Here is a 6000-nt window from a genome sequence, read left to right as displayed (position 1 = left end):
TTTTGGTTACTAAATTTCGTTTGACTATTTAACAAAACAAAAGACAATGGATAAATGTCCTTAGTATTAGAATTAAGATAATCTAGATTATATGGCACGTGTATTCATAGTCAGCAACAAAATTAGTCTAACATTTTCCCTTTAAGCTCTATACTTTTATTTTTAAATGCTTTCTTTTTTTTTTTTTTTATAAATTTTTTGTTTATTTTTGGCTGCGTTGGGTCTTCATTGCTGCACGTGGGCTTTCTCTAGTTGCGGCGAGCGGGGGCTACTCTTCATTGTGGTGCGCAGGCTTCTCATTGCAGTGGCTTCTTTTGTTGTGGAGCACAGGCTCTAGGCATGCAGGCTTCAGTAGTTGTGGCTCGCGGGCTCTAGAGTGTGGGCTAAGTAGTTGTGGCGCATGGGCTTAGTTGCTCCACTGTATGTGGGATCTTCCCGGACCAGGGCTTGAACCCCTGTCCCCTGCATAGGCAGGCGGATTCTTAACCACTGCACCACCAGGGAAGCCCCTAAATGTTTTCTTGTATAAACAAAACTTTTTCTTTACAAGTAATTTTCAGTAGTACCCTAAAAGGTTGACTGTTTTAATTTTCCTGTCACATCTTTTATTCATATCACTTACAATTTATCTATTCCTTTCTTTTTTTTTTTTGGCTGCGTTGGGTTTTCATTGTTGCGTGCAGGCTTTCTCTAGTTGTGGCGAGCGGGAGCTACTCTTCCCTGTGGTGCCCAGGCTTCTCGTTGCAATGGCTTCTCTTGTTGCGGAGCATGGGCTCTAGATGCACAGCTTCAGTAGTTGCAGTACACAGGCTCAGTAGTTGAGGCACATGGGCCCTAGAGCGCGCAGGCTTTAGTAGTTGCAGCATGTGGGCTCAGTAGTTGCAGCGCATGGGCTGTATGGTGAGCATGCTTCAGTAGTTGTGGACCACAGGCTCTAGAGCACAGGCTCAGTAGTTGTGGCACATGGGCTTAGTTGCTCCGCAGCATGTGGGATCTTTCCGGTTCAGGGATCAAGCCCGTGTCTCCTACATTGACAAATGGATTCCTAACCACTGCGCCACCAGGGAAGTCCCAGTTTACCTATTTCTATATCAGGTAGGAATGTTTCCTACTTTAAGCAACAGAAGATCCAAGTAGCAATGATTTTTCAAATAGGGATTTATTTTTCTCTCATAACAAGAAGTCTAGAGGAGCTGGCGTTGGTTCAGTGACTCCACGATACCAAGGTCTCTGAAAGTCTTTTAGCTTTTCCCTCATGGTAAGATGGCCACTGCAGTGCAGAGCAGCAATGTGTCTGTATTCAAGACAGGAAAAGGGGGGGAAGGAGGCAGAGCCTTCCACATCTGTTCCTTTTCTCATAAAAGCAAAACCTTCTCCAGATATCCACAGTGGATTTGTGTTCACCTGTTGGCCATGAGTATATAAAATTATTACCTCTAGCCCCAAGAAAAGTGGGGAAATGAAATTGTAAGCTTTTCCAGTCTTTCTAGTGGGAGATGGAAAAGGAAAAGGGGGTTGGGAATAACTGTTGATCAGGCAACCAATAGTTTTTCTGCTATTTATGAAAGGAACAGATGTAATTTTATATTTGAATCTTTTCTACTACTATGTCTTCAAAAAGATGATTTCAGTGTTAATTCAATATAGAAAACACTACCGTGAGTACCTGTACGTACATAACTCTTTCCTTACTTTGACCGTAAGTTCCCAGGAGTTGGGTTGCAAGTGATGAGTCTATCAGTTAATATTGCATTTGAAACTTAAGTGAGGTTTTAAAAATTAGGGATTTATTTTTGTTTCTCATAAACTGATTCTGGTTTGAGAAATTCAGGGCTGGTGCAGCAGCTGTCCAATACCTTAAATATCCTAGGCTGCATCCAGATTTCTCCTTCATCAATGTTACTGTATAGCTTTCATCTTTTTAGTCATGATCTGGTTGCTTTATCTCTTACTTCGAATCTACGTTCCAGGGAGGATAAAAAGGTACCACCACTTCTTGTTGTCCTAACAGGGGAGAAAAGTATTACAAGAAACCCTCAACTTATATTTCATTTACCAGAGTTATGACATTTTCTACTTATAAAGAAAGCTGGAAAATGTAATTTTTTAGGTGAGCACTCCTACCAAAGATGGTTCTGTTAGAAAACAGGGCAGAGGGGCTGTTGGGTAGGCAGCCAGCAGTGTCTACCATAAAGAGTTTAGATCTCCAACCAATACCACAAGTAGCCTTGTTATAGCCTCATATTCTTTGCTGATTTGATCTTTAGGGGGTGGGGCTAGGGACTGATTTAATAAAGGTTAAGTGTCAATTTGTCTTAACTTATGTATAACTCTTCCATAGCTAGTGGCTGAGCATGTTCACTACTCACACAGAAGAATTAACATTCCTGAGGACTAGAAATATAAAAAAGAAGGCAATTTTGCATGTACAGAAGACCAGTGGTATAAGAAATTATTTGAATGCAGTTACATCTTTATTTTCCAGCTAGCTGTAGGATCTCTAATATTTAACTGAGAACTTATTTTTCTAGTAACTCAACTTGGCATAAGGATATTTTTCAGGAATGTAGAAACAAATAAAAGATATTAGAAACCACTAATGTAATCGTAAATATGCAGACTACCAATATATCAGTAGCTATCAGTAGCTTTAGGGTTGATCGAGCCTTTCACAATTAAAAGTATCTTCTGATTTTAATGAGAAATTGAAGAGGAAAATCTTTCCAACTCTTATCACAGGTAGAAAACTTTAAGTTCATTGAGAAATTACACATTTTAAATACAGAATTTAGAGGTAGTTATTTTGAAAATAATAGCTACCAAATGGTAGTTTAATCAGGTCTGTGTGAACGTGGACCAAGTAAATTAGATTGCACCTGTATTTGTTTTCATGTAAAAGATTCATTACTTCTTTTTGGCAGGAGGACATTATGCATTTATTAACTTGCAGTAATACTTTTATTAAAGTTGTATTAATTTCTCCTTTTTAAAATAAGATTATTTCATCTGTGTCTCTTAGCAGAATAAGCCAGTTAGAGGCCAAATTAGATGAAAAGTGGTTCAGGTTATCAGTTTCGCCACCTGGGGACAAAGATATAAAAACGTGTTAGAAATTATTGAGAAAGATCAAGTTGACCTGTGTCCATTTTAAGATGATATTTTCTTATACATATTACCAAATTCCCACCAGATTTTTTAAAATGTTTCCTAAATAATATGCCTTACAATATTTATTTATGTGAACTTTAGTGTTTCTTGAAAAAAATGGTACTTTAATCAAATACTAAACAAAATTAAGCTGATTATTGATTTTTCAGATCTTGTAACATGCCATTCATGTGCATTAAATAAAGTTGACAAAAGAGGATGAATAAAATGTATCTGATCACAGTACTCATTTTTCAAAGAGCACTTTGAAAAACTTTAGTAGGTTCTATCCAGTTTCTTTCTTAACTTTGCTGACCCCAAAATTTGTGCCAATCCCAGTTTCCGTAATCAGTTTGGTGCTTACCCAGGCCTGAGTTGAACTCCCATCCTACAGCTATATTCTAGTAGGACTCGGAAAACAATTCACCATGTAACCTTGGCTCTAGGATTTTGTTTCCCTTTAGTCACTGTATGTTGGGTTCTGCTGTGGACTAAATATTTGTGTCCCCCCAAAATGCATATATTCATATCCTAACCCTCAAGGTGATAGTATTAGGAGGCAGAGCCTTTGGGAATTGATTATTCAGTCATGAGGGCAGAGCCCTCCTGCCTTTGTAAAGAGACCTCAGAGAGTTAGCTAGTTCTGTTCTGCGAAGTGAGGACACAGTCAAAAGACAATCTGTCTGTGAACCAAGAAGCAGGCCCTCACCAGACAACAAATCTACAGGCACCTTGATCTTGGACTTCCCAGCCTCCAGAACTGTGAGAAATACATTTCTGTGTTTCATAAACTGACCAATCTGTGGTATTCTGTTATAGCAGCCCAAATGGACCAAGGCAGGTTCTGATGACATCTCCAGGCTTAAATTCCCTTAATGAGGTTGGACTGGTAGACACAGGGGACTGAACTATGTCATTATGGTTAGCATAGGCCACTGACTAGTTTATAAATGCTGTCCTCATAGTTTGTCATTCGTACAGTGTAGTTTTTACTTTTGAAACATACATCTGCTCTTCAACACAAGTTTACTATTCACTTAGGGCTGTTGATGACTATAATTAAGATATAAAGTTGTACAAAAAGATACCCAAATAAAAATATCTTTATTATGGGATTAATTTAAAATAATCTAATGCACAATTTACTTGTAACTTTAAAGTTTTTTTGATATGCTCACAATCGTATTTATATTCATAATGTATATAAATATTATATATTTTGGCCTCACTGCAGCATGTGGGACCTTAGTGCCCTGATCCGGGATCGAACCCGTGCCCCCTGCATTGGGAGCACGGAGTCTTAACCACTGGACCACTAGGGAAGTCCCCATAATGTATATTTTATATATTGCATGTTCAGTGTCCTGTAACAAACTGTTTTCTCTTAATACCAATTAACATCATTCCATGTAAGCAAATACATGTAGATCTATTTCATCCTTTTTACTGGCTGCACAGTATTTCCTTGCACGCCAGTACAAATCAAGTGTCATCAGTGAGCACAACCAAATAGTGCAAATCCTTATACAACGGACAGTTAGGTTGCTTACACTTCTTGGCTATTGTTAATAATGCTGCAGTGGACATGGGAGTGCAAATAACCCTTCAAGATCCTGATTTCAATTCTTTTGTATACTCTCAAGTGGGATTGCTGGATCATACGGTAGTTCTAGTTTTAATTTTTTGTGGAATCTTTATACTCTTTTCCCTAGTGGCTATATCATTTTACATTCCCACTGAGAATGCACAAGGGTTCCAGTTTCTTCACATCCTTGTCAACACTTATTTTCTGGGTTTTGGGGGGGGGTTTTGTTTGTTTTTTAATGGCTATCCTAATGGGTGTGGTGTGGTAACTAATGGTGGTTTTGATTTGCATTTCCCTCATTAGTTATGATACTGAGCATCTTTTCGTATACCTGTTGGCCATCTGTATGTATTCTTCAGAGAAATGTCTATTTCAGTGCTTTGTTCATTTTTTAATTAGGTTATTTGGGGGTTTTGCTAGAGTTTTAGTTCCTTGTGTACTTTAGGTATTAACCCCTTACCAGATACACGGTTTGCAACTATTTTCCCCATTCCATAGGCTACCTTTACACTCTGTTGTTTCCTTTGCTATGCAGCTTTTTAGTTTGACATAGTCCTACTTGTCTATTTTTGCTTTTGTTGCCTGTGCTTTTGGTGTCAAATCCAAGAAATCATTGCTAAGACCAATATTATAAAGGCTTTTCTCCTATTTTCTTCTTGGAGTTTTAAAGTTTCTGGTCTTAAGTCTTAAACGCACTTTTAGTTGATTTTTGTGTATGGTGTAAGGGTCCAGTTCCATTCTTTTGCCTGTGTATATTCAGTTTTCCCAGTACCATTTGTTGAAGATATGTTATTTTTTTTCTACTATTTTCCTTTATGATTTTCTGCATGTCTTAAGTCTTAAATGCACTTTTAAGTTGATTTTTGTGTATGGTGTAAGGGTCCAGTTCTATTCTTTTGCATGTGGATATTCAGTTTTCCCAGTACCATTTGTTGAAGATATGTTATTTTTTCTACTATTTTCCTTTATGATTTTCTGCGTGTCTTGAAAAGGCCTTCTCTACTACAGGGTCATAAAACTAACCTCATATTTTCTTTAGCACTTTATGGTTTTACTGTTTTAAATGTAAAAACCTTTAAATGTCTTCCCCTTCCCCTACAGAAAAAAGGAAATTCAGTATTCCCATACTGTGTTTTGTATAACCTAACTTTCCCCTCGTCTCTACTAAGAGAGACTTCTTTTTGGCTACAAGTAACAAAATACACAACCAAAACGTAGATTGAACAATATAAGTAATTTATTATCTCACATAACAAAAAGTCCAGAGG

The sequence above is a fragment of the Phocoena phocoena genome, chromosome 2 (genome assembly GCF_963924675.1).
Source record: "Phocoena phocoena chromosome 2, mPhoPho1.1, whole genome shotgun sequence".
Lineage (NCBI taxonomy): Eukaryota > Metazoa > Chordata > Mammalia > Artiodactyla > Phocoenidae > Phocoena > Phocoena phocoena.
This window is presented reverse-complemented; position numbering follows the sequence as displayed.